Raw genomic sequence first — 17,486 nt, 5'->3', positions numbered from 1 at the left:
TACAATAGGATTCAATAAGGAGCCCGGGTGGTACAATAGAAATTAATCTAAGATGGGGGTTTCCCAAATCCACAAAGGGATAATAGAGGCATAAGCCAATTTATCTAAACATCATCTCTCCCTCATGAAGGTGGGGGTAGGTACCTATTTATAGGTAAGGGGATGAGGGGGTAAGTTACAAGCCAAAGGGGGCTGAGATCTGGCTGAGGTTCGATGGGGCGGAAGTTCCGGCCGTCCTGGGCGGAAGTTCCAGTCCTGGGCGGAAGTTCTGGCCATCAGGGTCGGAAGTTCCGACCGCAACTCTTCTGTGTGAGCGTCTTTGGTCTTGACAGCATCTGGGCGGAAGTTCCGGTGAGATTGGGCGGAAGTTCCGCCCTGGAGCGTCCATCGCTTCTTCCTCCTTCTCTTCCATGCTTCCGTGACATCGGCCTTGCGTCATCGGGTCTCCATGGCATCCTCTCTTCCCTCCGTACTTGTCGTCGAGTTCCTATCATCAAGGTATGATGGAGTATGAAGTAGTATACTGTTCCACATAGGCGATTGTAGGCACGCATAAAGGAGAAGATTCACCTTTGCGTGTCATCTTGGCGATGAAGCATATGATGCGGTGAAGACCGAAGGTCGGGCTGCATCATCTCCCCCCACTTGAAAAAGACTCGTCCTCTACGATAAATCTTCATGAATGTGTAGAGGAGGTAGATGACACCAACGCTTGAATGTCGCTTCACTTGTCAAGAGCCCTATCAATAGCACAAGAAAAGCCAAACAACACTCAAAGCATAGCCAATGTTCAACGGGTTTAGCAAGAGAGCGCAAGTAGAAGGAGGTCACCTTTGCATAATGTCGGTGTGCTCTCATCGATAGATCTTGGGTCGTCGAACTATGTGAGCGGAACCACTCATTGACGCTCATCCACAAGTCACATGTACCTTCACACAACAAAGACCAAGCAAAGTATATGTGTGCGTGATAGAGGAGCATATCATCAATGACATGTCCATTCATGTTCACAACACCGTTAGCACAACACAAATTAATCAATAATAAGTCATGTGCAAGGTCAATGTGTAAGAACTCCGTATGAACATCTTCCAAATGTGGAAACACAAAAACTCCCAATTGTGAGACGACCGTGGTGTCTATCTCATGTAGAAAGTCATTTTCATTGTTGCTCTCAAGGCATCGCAAAGAGAAATTATTCAACATCCTTGAAGCAACAAGTGGAGAATTTGGCAAAAACATATACGGAAGAGTGTCCAAAGTATCATCAACATGTGTGCACACAAACCATTGGAAAGAGAAATTGGTCCTCATATTTGGTGCAACACACAACATATCATCCAAAAAGTTCGCCAAGTAGAAATTTGCACAACCGTGCGTGCCAACAAACCAAAGGAAAGAGAAATTGCTCAACTTGTTTGAGGCAACACCAACGGTAAAAATCACATCATCATGCTTGCAAAAGAACCAAGAGAAAGAGAAATTGTTCGGCATGTTCAATGCAAAGCATGGGAAAGGTATTAGAGCCGGGTTCGATCTTGAACTCACTTGTATTATGCTCTCAAGAGCTCGTTTGGTCAACTCGTGCTCAATCGAGGTTGACCGTGTCTTCCGTGAAACTACACACACAATAGGCAAAGCAAAGAACGTGTGTGCATGGTATATGAACACATCATCCATCATGATGGTCCATTTCTTTTGCACATCACCATTAGCGTTAAGCAAAGCATCATAATATATATGGTGAATATGCGGGGTAAACACATGAACATGCTCATCATGGATATAGGCAAAGTCTCCAAAATTTGAGAGAGCTATGGGGGCAATCTCATATACAAGCATATTAACATTATGGCAAACCAAGCATTGGAAAGAGCAAGTATTCAACATTTTGGTTGCATTAACGGGAGAGTATTGCAAGCATTTAGAGCAAAACATGTTCAATATTTTAGCATTGTTGTCGACAAACCTAGGGAAAGAGCGATTGGTCGGCAAGGTTGTCACAACACAAGCATCATTATCATTATCATTGCAAGCAATACATGGGAAAGAGCAATTGTTCGACATATTGCAAGCAATAGGAGAGAAAGTGAAACTCTCATTGCATGGCATGACCATATTGTCACAAACAAGTAATTCCACATGATCAACAATGTTATCAAGCAAAGCATCACATGGGAAAATGAAAGAAGCATATGACATAGCAATTGTATCATCAAGATCATGCATGCACTCATAAGTCATCATGTCCACTAGTGGGATAATGGCATCATCAACACCCATATAGGTACCTTTGTAGTCCGACTCATTTGAGGTAGGTGTTGTGGAAGTGGTAGGCTCCATGTGGCCTCCATGTTCATCTTCAATCAAGCATGGTGTGATAGCATCATCTTCATGCACCATGTACATCTTCTCCATGATCGGGAACTCGTCCTCCATGGAACCTATTGCAACATGAGAAAACACACTAGAGGTAGAGGTTAAGTTGTTAGAATGTGAAATGGCCTCCATAGATCTATCAACTACCTCTCTCAACTCACTCGGTGTATCACTCATGTCCTCCAAATGGAAGCACTCAAACTCACATATGGGGTGCGAGTCACTCAACTCACTATCACTCTCACTAAAGTGGGCTAAGTGGCTCTCATGCTCACATGGGATTGGTACTATATCATCATTCAAGCATATAGGAGTAGGTTTGATTTTCTCATCTCCATGCGCCTCCATTGGTGAAGGGATCATCCCATGCTCACCATTCTCAACTCCATCGCCTCCCATGTTGACACCATTTGATGACGCTATGGTGTTGTTGAGAGCTAGGCTCGAATCAACGTCACTCTTGTCTTGGCCTTCTCGTGCTCCATCTTGAAGTGTGGTCTTCATAGTCGTCATCTTGTCCATTTCCTTGCACCATTCTTTGAAGACAATGGTATCTTCAAGTGTCTTGTTGGCGATTTCGGCATCCAATTGGGCAAAGTAGAGCTTGTGGGCTTGTGGTGTGTTGCATTCCCATGTCATGTGCTTGTTGGATGTGCACACATCACAATGGAGATTGGGGCATTCCCAAAGATGACCGTCTTGTTTGCAACGAAAGCATTGGGACCTACTTGATCTTGGTGGATAACACATTGTCATGTTGGCATAAAGATGGGTAGATCGTCCTTCATCTTGAAGTGTAGACTCCACGGTCTTCATCTTGGGGCTTAAGCTTCTTGTAGGCGCCATTGTGGTGGTGGCGGTAGGAGGTGGAAGCACCATGATAGGTGGTTCCTCTTTATTTTCACTTGCCACAATCTTCCTTGTTGATGTAGCGTCTTGTCTCGCTCCATTGGAGATCTTCTCATGTGTATGTGGTCTTGGAGATGCCATTTTGGTGGTGGCGCTAGGCTTTGTGGACACCATATGGTTGGTGTTGTTGTTCTTTGTAGCCTTGGCCGCTTCATGTCGAGGTTCTCGTCTTCTTGCATCATCACCATGTCTTGGGGGGTGTCGTCGAAGTTCCTTGGGAGGTGTTGGTCGATGGCGAACATGAGGTGACTTGTGTCGGCGATGGTCATGTGGTGATGAATGTCGATGGTGGTCATGAGGTGGTGATGGTCGACGATGATCATGAGGTAAATTGTGTCGGCGACGGTCATGTGGTGATGCATGTCGATGGTGGTCATGAGGTGGTGATGGTCGACGACGATCATGAGGCGACGTGTGTTGATGACGATCCTCGGCATGCCTAGATGATGGTTCATGTGGCTTGGCACTTTGCTTGTGGCGCCTTCTTGAGCTCGGAGGAGAGTGTCGATGGCGATCATGGTGGTGGCGCTCTTGATGTTCCATAGGATGAGCTCGATGTAGATGATCGTGTGCATAAGAACTCTCAAGGTTGCGCCGTCTTGAAGGTCCTCTATCTTCATATGTAGTTCCATTGGCCAAGATGGGGAACTTGTAGGCACCGGTCTTGTTCAAGGTGGGGTCGAAGCTAGGCTCCACCATGGTGTCGATGTCATGCTCGAGGTAGTGCTCGGTGTGGTGCTCCATCATGGTGTCGTAGTCGTAGTCGAGGTAGTGCTCCACCATGTCGTCGTAGTCGTAGTCGTAGTCGTAGTCGTGGTCAAGGTGGTGCTCCACCATGTTGTCATAGTCGTAGTCGTGGTCGAGGTGGTGTTCCACCATGTCGTCGATGTTGTGGTCGAGCTCGGAGTGGTGGTCCACCATGTTGTCCATGCTTGGCGAGTCCTGGTCGGTGTAGAGATGCTCGATGTCGGTCATGTCGCCAATGCTTGCGGAGCCATAGTCGGTGTCGGGCTCCACATGGTCCTCCATATCCACGGTGCTTGCGAAGCTATCACCCTCATCGTACTCCATGTTGTCCTCTGTAGGCTCATCCTCACTAGTCTATAGGATTGGTGTATATATGGTGGAAAGAAAACTACCAAAAGGTCAAAACTCGCAAACCAAAATCGAGAAAATGGTTCAAGTTAGAGAATAATCGATATGTACTCACACACACACTCAAAGCACACGCAAAAGGCTAAGAACTCTATATGGTGGTAGGTGAGGAAGTGGATAGCAAACGAAAATAACCAAAGAAAATGTCTATTGTCAAATGTGGGTAAGATCCAAAGTCAAATGTCAAAAGCGGTGATCTATGTCAAGGAAACACGGAAACACACACAAGGAAGAACAATGGGGTTAGCGCGACCAAGGAAGTGAGCAAGTAACAAAGATGGTCCTAACAAAGACAATAAGCTCGGTGTCGCGCCAACACAAGAGAGACCGTAGTTTGGTTGCATATGAGGGAAGTAACTAGATTTGCACAAATGCCACTCTTCTCTTTTCTCTCTTAGTGTTTACAAGCTTTGCACTCTTTTGTATCGGTGGACACACACTCTTTTTCTATTTCTCTTCTTTTCACTTTTTTTCTATGCTTAGAAGCTTTCTTTTTCTCTATGTATATGTCACACTTTTTCTTCTTTTGTGTATCTTTCTCACCGAGCTTGCTTCGGAGCTTTGCTCAACACAACGCACACACACACCCTCTCACGGTCGTGACACTTGTGCAATGCTTCGCAACACTCGGAAAGCCACTCTCAATGGGATAGGTACACAAAGAAAGAAACGAGGCTACAAGGGGTGGGGCAAGTTATACCTATTGATGCTAGGCGGTGTCAAGCACATGAACTTGCGATGATCGAGGTGGTGTCGATGATGGTGTCGAAGTTGCGCCGGAATCCGGGGTGCCAAAGGTGTCGTCGCAGTGTTGATGTAGGCGCGGAAGTGAAATAGACAACCAATGCACTCCAAATCGGAAACCGAACGCAAAAGTCAATGCCCGAAAAGTTGGGTCAAAACGAGCGATCGAAGTGGTCAAAATTTGAGGTCAAACGGCTCCGGAAAGTTGTCAAAAGTTGGGTCAAAGTTGGGGGTCAAAAGTTGCTGAAATTTGGGTCAAAAACTGCACCGGGCGGAACTTCCGGTCAACTTCCCGAAATAGTTTAGATGTATCCAGGGGCTACTGCGAGGAAAACGTGCAATTCCGGAAGTTGGGCGGAAGTTCGGCGGAAGTACCGCCGGGCCGGAAGTACCGGTGATTTTGGCCGGAAGTTCCGGTTCCTGATTTTTCTGCGCGAATCTGGAAATTGGAGCGATCAAACATCGCGATTGTTGGAGATGGTTGCAGCGTGGGGTGGGCCAAAGCGGGCGGGAGCAATGGTGTGGAGTGGTCTGGCGGTTGTGGTGCGGCTGTTGGCCTGAAGCCGAGCTGAGGAATTGGGCCGGAGGCGGCTGCTGGGCCTGGGGCGTGTTTGCCCACGAGCGGAGGCGGAGGCGTGGAGTGGCTCGATCGGGGGTGTGGCGCGCGGTGTGGTGGCGATCGAGGCGTGGAGGGCGTTGGGCGCGAGCAAGCCTTGGGCAGTGGCTGGTTGGGCTGCGCCTGGGAGATGCAGCAGGCTGGCGGGGTGGAGTGGGCCTGCTGGCGCGGTGGCTTGGGCCTGGTGGCGCGGCCGTGAGGCGAGCGGAGGAGCGGCTTGCTGCTGCGCTGGTGGCGATCATGGGCGTGGCCCTGCGGCGGGAGTTGGCGCTGGTGGTCTCGCTGCTGTGCGGCGTGCGTGGGCCAGGCGGGGCTGCGGCGTGGTGGGCCAGGCGAGGTGCAGAGAGGAAGCTAGGAGGCGGATGCAGCGGAGGAAGAAGGTTGATTTGACCAGATGGGGAAATTTTGGCGCGAGCGGAAGTTCCAGTGGGAGCAGGCGGTAGTACCGGAAATACATATATTTTTCAGATCTGGATCTGCGCGACGAACAACACGAACACGGGGCGAAAAATGGGGCAGAATTTGATGGATTTCGAGGGGAATAGGCGGATTTGGTCGGTGAAAATTGGAGGGATGATATATCAACACCAAAGACAACAGATCTGTGGACCAAAACCACAAACAACGCAACAAATCCTGAGATCCAAATTCGAGCTATTTTTTGGGGAAATTTTTGGGCGAAATTGGTGGAATCGGAGGGTCAAATCCGTGGCCACCTTTGCTCAGATACCATATGATGTGGGCTAAGTCCTAGGGGTGCCCGATCTTCACGGATTGACCCGGGTGAGTGTGATTGCGGAGAGGGATTCGCGGGGAAGTGGATGAACACGAAGAACTCGATACAAACACACGCACACAACACAATCAGTTTGTTCTCGTTGGCCCGAACCACCAACTCGATAGAAGTTGCAAGGAAAAGACCTTTCGGTAGAAGTCCCGCAAAAAGATCGACGAATCGAAGATCCTATATATCTAGAAGGGTGAAAAGACCAAAATCAATAGAAGTGCAAGCAAAAGACCCAAAGGTAGAAGTGCAAGCAAAAGATCAAGATTGGTAGAAGTCACCAAAGAGATACAATAGGATACGTTAAGGAGCCCGGGTGGTACAATAGAAATTAATCTAAGGTGGGGGTTTCCCAAATCCACAAAGGGATAATAGAGGCATAAGCCAATTCATCTAAACATCATATCTCCCTCATGAAGGTGGGGGTAGGTGCCTATTTATAGGTAAGGGGATGAGGGGGTAAGTTACAAGACAAAGGGGGCTGAGATCTGGCTGAGGTTCGATGGGGCGGAAGTTCCGGCCATCCTGGGCGGAAGTTCCGGTCCTAGGCGGAAGTTCCGGCCATCAGGGGCGGAAGTTCCGGCCGCAACTCTTCTGTGTGAGCGTCTTTGGTCTTGACAGCATCTGGGCGGAAGTTCCGGCGAGATTGGGCGGAAGTTCCGGCCTGGAGCGTCCAGCGCTTCTTCCTCCTTCTCTTCCATGCTTCCGTGACATCGGCCTTGCGTCCTCGGGTCTCCATGGCATCCTCTCTTCCCTCCGTACTTGTCGTCGAGTTCCTATCATCAAGGTATGACGGAGTATGAAGTAGTATACCGTTCCACATAGGCGATTGTAGGCACGCATAAAGGAGAAGATTCACCTTTGCGTGTCGTCTTGGCGATGAAGCATATGATGCGGTGAAGACCGAAGGTCGTGCTGCATCATGGGGCGGCTAGGGTTTAGAGATAGCTAAGTTTAGACTAAAGATTAGGGTTTTCCCCATTGCGTGTGTTCACGTGTATCATCCCTCTGGGGGTACGGCACTGCCGTTTATCTATTATATCCGCTGCGAAGGTTCTTGTGTTCATCAAGGATTGGCTAGCTCAGGTTTGAGGCGTATCGTTCATCGATCCGTTGCTTGCTGGATTAGTTTCCTCTTCTCCAGGCTGCGTTCATCGCGTTGTTGGGAGGATTTACTATCCCGTGTTCTCGCTGTGAAAGATCGGGCATCAACCTAGGTGGATCAGTGGGATCCCCCTTATCACCAGACACTCCTCCTCTCTCTCCCGTGCCCTGTCACCGTCGCCATCATCGCCGACGTCCGCCACGGTACTGCCAGACACGATGAGCTCACGATTGTGTTTGACCACCATTCTCTGTGCCATAGAGCGCGTGATGATCACTGTGACATCCTGAATAGCATTGCGTCGTCACCCATGCCTCTCATCGCCCGTAGCGCCACCTCACCGTCCGCCACCGTGACCTCCCGCAGCTGCTCACCAAGCTATAAAAGGAGGCCTCCCCTGCTGAAATTCTTCACACCACTCTCCTCCTCTCTTCTCACTGATCCTCCTCGAGCACTGCCCCTTCCCAATTCCACCCACAGAGCATCAATTGCACGCCGGAGCTCCGCCAGCACCACCGCAAGCTCGCCGAAGATTGGAGCCACCCCAGGAGCTGCCGCCGGTACCAGGAGCCTTGTCGTCTTCTTCCACGTCGATCGCCGCCAACCCCAAGCATCGCCGGCCACCGGTGAGCCCTCCGACCCCCTAGGTCCGCCACTGATAGGGTTTGCGCCCGTCGTTGACGATGACGAGCCTCGGCTGTCGATCGTGTTTCTAATCCTACGGCCCCCATTCGCGCATACCGTTTCGGGTTTTAAGAGCCACTGACGCGTGGGACCCAGTGTTCGGTCCACCGCGTGCAGGAGACGCACCCCTGGGCCGGCCCATTCGCGCTGTCTGTGGACCAATTCCTTTTCCCGCCGAAGCCCATTCGTTTGAATTCGTTTAATTCGTTTTAACCAAAATTTGAATACTGGTGCTTTGTTCAAAATTTAATTAAAACAAATCTAACAATCCAATTTGGATGATTCAAATTTTTTGTGAAAGTAGATGAAATTATCTATCCAACCCCACTAGTCTCAACCCTTGATTCATTGCAGAGAAATTACACTAAAAATAACAAGGCAGTACCTTTTCAAACTTCAAACTTTTTTGTAAAATCAACCATAATGAATTTTGGGGTGATTCCACCTCTCATAATTCACTTTTCAAATACTCTATTTGATTATGTAAAAATATGACATGGTTGTTTCATATGATCATGGGCTAGATTCAAATAATGGCTATGTGGCTATTTCTAGCTCATTTAAATTATTTCAAAAATATTATTTAAAATCTATGAGGTGTAGCATCTCATTTAAATCACTTTCCCAAGTAATTTAATGTGAGGTGATGACTTTTGTTACATGGCCTCATATTCTATTATTTGAGAAAATTAAATCTTAGTAATTGTTTAATGAGAGGAAATTATTTTCCCCAAAACTAAATAAAGAAAACCCTAGTATTAAGTTGGGTGATGATTGTGATGATGCTAGATAATCTTGTGTGATAAAAAGAGTACTTAAGTATTGCTTGGTGATTGTATCCTTGTATCCGTTTATAGACGCTAGTACCGAAGGCTACGAGGAGGAGGAGGTCTTCTACAAAGAAGAGGAGGAACACTTTGATCACTGTACCAACCAAGGCAAGCTCTACTAATGCCAGCTACTAGTGCAGGATACCATGGCACTAGTATTTTTGTTTAAAGTTTTATTCTTCCAAGCCCAAGTTTTTATCTTGCAATACTTTTACTTTGGTTAACAAAGGCTTACTTGTTGCATTTTTAATTGTTGTCTAAGTATAGAGTACCACAAGAGGTTCAAACTTAACCTAGAGAGCTAAACTTTAGTTAGCACCCCTCATGACTAGCTGCTAGTGCTAAAACTAAAATTGACTACTCTAGATGGGAACTTGTGAATCAAATGACTTTGAAAACCTTAGGATGATGAGTCATTCTATTGAAAGTTTGAAGGTGAATATGACCTTTGAATGACAAGGTGAACTTCACAAAAACTGATGGTCGGGTTCGGATGCGATACCATTCCCACTTCAGAGTACCCCCACAATACCTGATAATGGGTAAGGCTTAGCTGGAAATTTATGTATTTTAGTATGGGTTCCCTCTGAACAAGCGTCACAGAGGTTATGATGAGGCTGCCTCCGTTGAAAATGAAATGACGTGCAAAAGAGATGAATGTCCTACCCAAGCCCTGTGCAATTCCTAGGAGGGCAGATTGCCATCACTAGGAGGCCAAGCTCATAGGGAAGGTGCCTATACTAGGGTATGTGATGAGATCTGAGATCTAGGGATTGGCCCGATCTCGCGATTTGACCCAAAATACAAGGGGAAAAGGTGGGAGAACGTGAGGAACACGAAGAACACGAAGAACGCCGGTACTCACGCACGCACACCAACCCGATACACCTGATACTTACCCCCGTGGCTGGATGGACCACGCCAATAGAATCACCCGAAAGAGGCACGCGGCAGAATTTCCGGTGAGAGATTGGTGTTGGAGAAGAAGAGATTGATGAGGGAGAGAGAGTAGCTTGTACTAGAATCCCACTCAACAATTTCCAAATCAACAACAAGGATGCCTTGATTACAAAGGGATGCTAACCATATGGAGACAAAGCTCAAAGTAGTGTTTAAGCTTAATTCAAGTCTAAGGGGTAAAGGAGGGGTACAGGTTGCTTATATAGGCCTACATGGCCAGCAAGGCGAAAAGGTACATAAGTGGATAACTTAGGCAGTTTGGTGTGGCATTCCCGTCGGATCCGGTCCTGTGGCCGGTCAGACCGGGCCTAGGACCGGGTGGTCCGGTCGTGGGGCCGGTCGACCGGGGGCCAACTGGAAACGTCGCAGATCTCCGTCCGGTTGGCCCCCGGTACGACGCCCGGTCAGGACCGAGGGGAATCCAGTTTGGCGCCCGGTTGACCGGGCCTGGGACCGGATGGTCCGGTCGTGGGGCCGGTCGACCGGGTCCTGGGCCGGCCAGCTTCCTCTTCTTCCTTCGAGCGCTTCGAGTGACGTCGGGCCCAGCTTCGTGCTCATCTCCAAGTCCCGCTGCTCCTCTCCTTCCCTTGACCATGGTGTGTCCTCCTCTCCGGGGTCTTGATGCACCTTGTACCTAATGACACAAAGCACGTCGGCATGAGGTAGCATTCCATCCAAAGGGGTATCGAGATCAAGGGTGGTGAGGAGCGAGTTCACCTTATCATGTAGCGCTTTAACTCGAGCCCGAGTCATCGGTCCACTTGGGGGACTTGTTGGTCTTGGTGTAGTGTCATCGGTGAGCGGGGCTACATCATCTCCCCCCTTGGGAAAGAGTCGTCCTCGACTCGTGCTCCTCCTCATCTCCATGATAGGGTGACAAGTCCGAGACGTTGAACGTGTTGCTCACCAAATACTTGGAGGTCGGGATCGGTCGATGACGTAGGCGTTGTTGTTGATGCATTTGAGGACCTTGAAGGGGCCATCTCCTCTTGGCTTGAGCTTGGAGTTGCGCTCATGAGGGAATCTTTCCTTCCGGAGGTGGATCCAAATGAGGTCTCCTTCTTGAAATATTCTTTCCTTCTTCTTGGCGTTGAGGCGGTTGGCTTGACGAAGCACATGTTCTTGTATGGTCGCTCTTGTTTCTTCATGTAGTTTCTTCATGGCGGCGGTGCGCTTGTCGAAGTCCATGTTCGTTCTCTCATGAAGGGGGAGTGGTAGTATGTCGAGTGCCGTGGGAGGGTCGAAGCCGTGGACGATCATGAAGTGGCTCCGTGATGTTGTCTTGTGCGTTGCTCGATTGTAGGCGAACTCCGCATGCGGAAGGCACTCTTCCCATGACTTCAAGTTTTTCTTCACGAGGGTGCGTAGAAGAGTTGAGAGGCTTCTATTGACCACTTCCGTTTGTCCGTCCGTTTGCGGGTGGGAGGATGATGAGAATAAGAGCTTCACTCCAAACTTTGCCATGAGTGACTTCCATAGATAGCTCATGAACTTGACGTCTCGATCCGACACAATGCTTGCTGGTATTTCGTGTAGGCGGACAATTTCCCTGAAAAACAATGAAGCAATGTGTGAAGCATCATCGGTCTTATGGCAAGGTATGAAATGTGCCATCTTAGAGAACCTATCCACTACCACAAAGATCGAATCATGACCATGTTTGGTGCGAGGCAACCCTAGTACAAAATCCATGCTAATATCGGTCCATGGTGCATATGGAATAGGTAATGGTGTGTAAAGACCATAAGGGTTGGTGGTGGACTTAGCTTGAAGGCATGTAGTGCAATGGTTGCATAGGTGCTCCACATCCCGCTTCATCTTTGGCCAATAGTAATGTGTGGATAGCATCGAGAGTGTCTTGTCACGTCCAAAGTGTCCCATGAGACGACCTCCATGTGACTCTTGCAAAAGCAACTTTCGAAGAGAAGACTCGGGAATGCAAATCTTGTTAGCTTTAAACAAGTAGCCATCATGCAAGTAGAAATCATTAAATCCTCGTTCAACGGAACACTTCTCAAATATCGGTGCAAAGAAAGAATTGGAAGGATAGAGTTCTTTGATCTCTTCAAGTCCCAAAACATGAAAACCCAAGTGAGTAAGCAAAAGGGTGTTTTTGCGGGAAAGAGCATCCGCCACTACATTGTCCTTGCCCTTCTTGTATTTGATTACATATGGGAAGGACTCAATGAACTCGACCCATTTTGCATGTCGTTTGTTCAAGTTGTGTTGGCTTTTCAAATACTTCAAAGACTCATGGTCGGAATGAATGATAAACTCTTGTGGCCAAAGATAGTGTTGCCAAACTTCAAGAACACGAACCAAAGCATAGAGCTCCTTGTCATAAATAGGATAGTTGAGGTGTGCGCCATCCAACTTCTCACTATAATATGCCACAGGTTTTCCCTCTTGCATAAGAACGCCACCAATACCAAGTCCACTCGCATCACACTCAATCTCAAAAGTTTTTGCAAAGTTTGGAAGTACAAGAAGGGGAGCTTCGGTAAGGCATTTCTTCAACTCATCAAAAGCATTTTGTTGGGCCTTGCCCCACACAAATGGAACATTCTTTTTGGTAAGTTCATTCAAAGAGCAAGCAATGGTGCTAAAATCTTTCACAAAGCGGCGGTAGAAACCGGCAAGTCCATGAAAACTTCGGACTTGACCAACATTTGTAGGGGTAGGCCAATTGTGGATGGCTTCCACCTTGGAAGAATCAACTTCAATCCCATTAGCGGAAACCACAAATGCAAGGAAAAACAACTTGTTTTGAGCAAAGGTGCACTTGGGGAGGTTGGCATAAAGCTTCTCATGACGCAAGATGCATAAGACCTCTCTCACATGTTGCACGTGGTCCTCGAGATTTTTGCTATAAATGAGAATATCATCAAAATAGACAACCACACTCTTGCCAATGAGAGGTCGCAAGATGTGATTCATAAGACGGATAAAAGTTGATGGAGCATTGGAAAGACCAAAAGGCATAACGTGCCATTCATAGAGACCAAGCTTGGTCTTGAATGCCGTTTTCCATTCATCACCAATGGCCATGCGGATTTTGTGGTAGCCACTACGCAAATCGACTTTGGAGAAAATCGTGGCACCACTTAACTCATCAAGCATGTCATCTGATAGGGCAAAGGTGGCCGATCTTTCGATGAGACGTGGATAGATCGATTTGTTGGTGGAGTTCGTGCTTGACGATCCGACTACACGTGCAAAACTCGTGAGCCAATGCAATCGCTAGGACAATCTCCGGGAGTTACTGATCTTGCGGATGCACAATCAGCCTGACCAGCGAGGGTCTTAATTCCTACCTGAAATCGAGAACAAGTAAGAACTAATGATGCAATCAAAATATTGCGGATGAAAGATGAAATCTTTATTGAATAAGGTGGGATTCCAAATAGTCGGTCTTGTTCTGGGCGTTGGCCTCAAAAGAAGTACACGAGAGTTGCAGCGATGGCTAACTTTTAATCTAATCAAAATCCGAGTCTAAACGTGATGGCTATGGGGGTATTTAAAGGAGGAAAAGGTGGGGTTTCGGCCAGCCGTACATATGGTGGCCGAACCAAACCCTAGAAGGCCTTTCCCCCTTCAATACAGACTCTAAAAAGTGGCTGACTTAATTCCTGCGAAAATAACATGGGCCTGGCCCAAAACTAAAGGTGACGCAGCACCATAACATGCTATGGACAAAATTATGAAGTGGGAAACTCTATATTTCTCCATGTCTTCATCTATTCTTATGGTGGCTTCAAAGTTCTGAAATCTCCACTTGCGGCGTCATCTTCAATCCTCAAATTTTTGCTGCCATCTCCTCCATGCGTGATCATGCTCCAAGGCTTGTCCTCCTCATCCGTGCTTGGTCCATCATTCCTAAGAGTAACAAACATATCTGATTTAGGCAGCATCATATTCTCATGTATGTGAGGAATAGTTCCAAGAAACGAAAGTACCTGAGAGTTAAGTTGTTTCGCACGAGCTCGAGTGATTGGTCCTTGTATTTGTGTGGCTGTAGGTACAGCGGTTGTATCAAGAGATGGGATGTCCTCGTCATGCCCCCCTTCTTGAATTGAAGTCGTCCTCGATGAAAGCTCCTCTTCTTCACCAAAGTAAGGCTTCAAATCTGCAATGTTAAATGTAGGACTAACCGGACCCAATTCTGCAGGAAGCTCAAGTTTATATGCATTATCATTCATTTTCTCTAACACCTTAAAAGGACCAGCAGCGCGTGGCATTAGTTTAGACTTGCGCAATTCAGGAAAACGATCTTTGCGCAAATGCAACCAAACAAGATCACCAACATCAAACACAACATGCTTTCTTCCTCTATCCCCAGCAATTTTATACTTAGCATTCCTGCGTGCTATGTTGTCTTTAGTAGTCTCATGCAATTTTAGTATCAATTCAGCACGGTCTGTAGCATCAAAATTATTTTGCACAGAAGATGGTAAAGGCAACAAATCAATAGGTGCACGTGGTATGAAACCATAAACAATCTCAAATGGGCACATCTTAGTGGTAGAATGCAGCGAACGATTATAAGCAAATTCAACATGAGGTAAACATTCTTCCCACAATTTTAAGTTCTTCTTCAAAACAGCCCGCAGCATAGTAGACAAAGTTCTATTTACTACTTCAGTTTGTCCATCAGTTTGGGGATGACATGTAGTACTAAACAACAATTTAGTCCCCAACTTAGCCCATAAACATCTCCAAAAGTGGCTAAGAAACTTAGTATCACGATCAGAAATAATAGTATTTGGCACACCATGTAAACGCACAATTTCGCGAAAGAACAAATCAGCAACATGTGTAGCATCATCAGTTTTGTGACATGTTATAAAGTGTGCCATCTTAGAAAACCTATCCACAACAACAAAGATACTATCCCTCCCCTTCTGTGTACGAGGCAAACCCAAAATGAAATCCATAGAAATATCCTCCCAAGGTACACTAGGAACAGGAAGAGGCATATATAAACCATGTGGATTAAGTCGAGACTTAGCTTTTTGACATGTAGTGCAGCGTGCCACAAATCTCTCAACATCTCGACGCATACGTGGCCAAAAGATGTGTGCAGCAAGTACATCCTCCGTCTTCTTCACACCAAAGTGTCCCATCAATCCTCCTCCATGCGCCTCCTGCAACAACAAAAGACGAACGGAACCATCTGGGATGCATAGCTTGTTAGCACGGAACACAAATCCATCATTGAGGACGAATTTGTTCCATGTTCTACCATCTTTACAATTCAGCAACACATCTTTAAAATCAGCATCATGCAAGTATTGTTCCTTTATGGTTTCTAATCCAAAAATCTTGAAGTCAAGTTGAGAGAGCATAGTATATCGGCGCGACAAAGCATCAGCAATAACATTATCTTTACCCTTTTTGTGTTTGATAACATAAGGAAAAGACTCAATAAATTCAACCCACTTTGCATGGCCACGATTCAACTTAGCTTGACTACGAATATGCTTCAAAGATTCATGATCAGAATGTATAACAAATTCTTTAGGCCATAAATAATGTTGCCAAGTTTCTAATGTCCGAACCAGCGCATATAATTCTTTATCATAAGTAGAATAGTTCAGACTAGGCCCACTCAATTTCTCACTAAAATATGCAACAGGTTTGCCCTCTCGTAATAACACACCTCCCAAACCAATTCCACTAGCATCACATTCAAGCTCAAAAGTCTTATTAAAATCAGGAAGTTGGAGTAATGGAGCATGTGTTAACTTATCTTTCAGAATCATGAAGGCGTCTTGTTGTGCATCGCCCCACACAAAGGGCACATCCTTCTTGGTAAGCTCATTCAGCGGCGCAGCAATGGATCCAAAATCTTTCACAAAGCGCCTATAGAAACCAGCGAGGCCAAGAAAACTCCTCACTTGTGTGACCGTCTTTGGCTGCGGCCAACTCTCAATTGCCTCAATCTTGGCTGGATCAACTTCAATTCCCTGCGCAGTAACAACATAGCCAAGAAACGCAACTCGATTGGTGCAAAAGGTGCACTTCTCAAGATTACCATACAAACGTGCATCACGTAAAGCATTGAAAACAGCACGTAAATGATCCAAATGTTGCCCCAAAGATTTGCTATAAATCAGAATATCATCAAAGTATACCACCACAAAATGTCCAATAAAAGCACGTAAAACTTCGTTCATCAGTCTCATGAAAGTACTAGGTGCATTAGTTAAACCAAAAGGCATTACTAACCACTCATATAAACCGAACTTAGTTTTAAACGTTGTTTTCCATTCATCTCCTAATTGCATACGAATCTGGTGGTAACCACTACGCAATCAACTTTAGAGAACATAATAGAACCACTCAGTTCATCAAGCATGTCATCTAAACGAGGTATAGGATGACGGTATCGAATGGTAATATTATTAATAGCTCTACAATCAGTACACATGCGTGAAGAACCATCCTTCTTAGGTACCAAAGATAATAGGGACAGTACATGGACTAAGAGACTCACGAATGTAAACTTTATCTTGGAGAACCTGAATTTGTCGCTGAATCTCTTTGGTCTCTTCAGGATTGGTACGATATGGTGCACGGTTGGGCAGTGAAGCTCCTGGAATCAAGTCAATTTGGTGTTCTATCCCACGAATAGGTGGTAATCCTGGTGGAACATCTTGTGGAAACACATCAATGAATTCCTGCAAAAGGTTAGCAACCGCAGGTGGCAAAGAAGGAGGCATATCCTCAAATGAAAACAGAACTTCTTTGCAAATAATAGCATAGCATTGAGTAGTGTTCACATCAAGTTCAGCAATATCAGATTTGCTAGCAAGCAAACAAGGATTTTTGAAACGAATTTCAGTAGCATGGTTCGAATCAGATTTAGTATTAGTCTTATGTGGCACAAAATCTGCAGCAACAATCTGATTTTCACTCTTATGTTTCTCCTCGTTTTTTACTCTACTAGCTCTAGCAAGATCATCTTTTACTATTTGTTTAGGAGTCATAGGTTTGAGACCAATTTTCTTTCCATCATGCATAAGAGAATACTGATTAGTTCTACCATTATGAACAGATTCTCTATCAAATTGCCAAGGTCTACCAAGTAACAAAGAACAATCTTGCATAGGTACAACATCACAATCAACACAATCAGAATATGTACCAATAGTAAAATGCACACGTGTAGTTCTTGTTACCTTGAGCTTCCGAGAGCTCTCAAACCATTGAATGTAGTATGGATGTGTGCGCTGTCTTGTAGGGAGAGAAAGCTTCTCCACCATGTCAACGCTAGCCAAATTATTGCAGCTCCCTCCAATAATGATGATCCTTATAGCT

At 46.3% G+C, this 17,486-nt stretch overlaps 1 pseudogene; it reads right to left on the bottom strand.

Annotated features, from left to right (window-relative positions):
* Positions 1 to 7,795: 7,795 nt before the first annotated feature.
* Positions 7,796 to 16,888, bottom strand: LOC139835611 (uncharacterized; annotated as a pseudogene).
* Positions 16,889 to 17,486: the final 598 nt, after the last annotated feature.

This window comes from Lolium perenne, chromosome 2, assembly GCF_019359855.2.
Source record: "Lolium perenne isolate Kyuss_39 chromosome 2, Kyuss_2.0, whole genome shotgun sequence".
Classification (NCBI taxonomy): domain Eukaryota; kingdom Viridiplantae; phylum Streptophyta; class Magnoliopsida; order Poales; family Poaceae; genus Lolium; species Lolium perenne.
The sequence above is the reverse complement of the archived record's forward strand: the minus strand, read 5'-3'. Positions and strand labels throughout refer to the sequence as shown.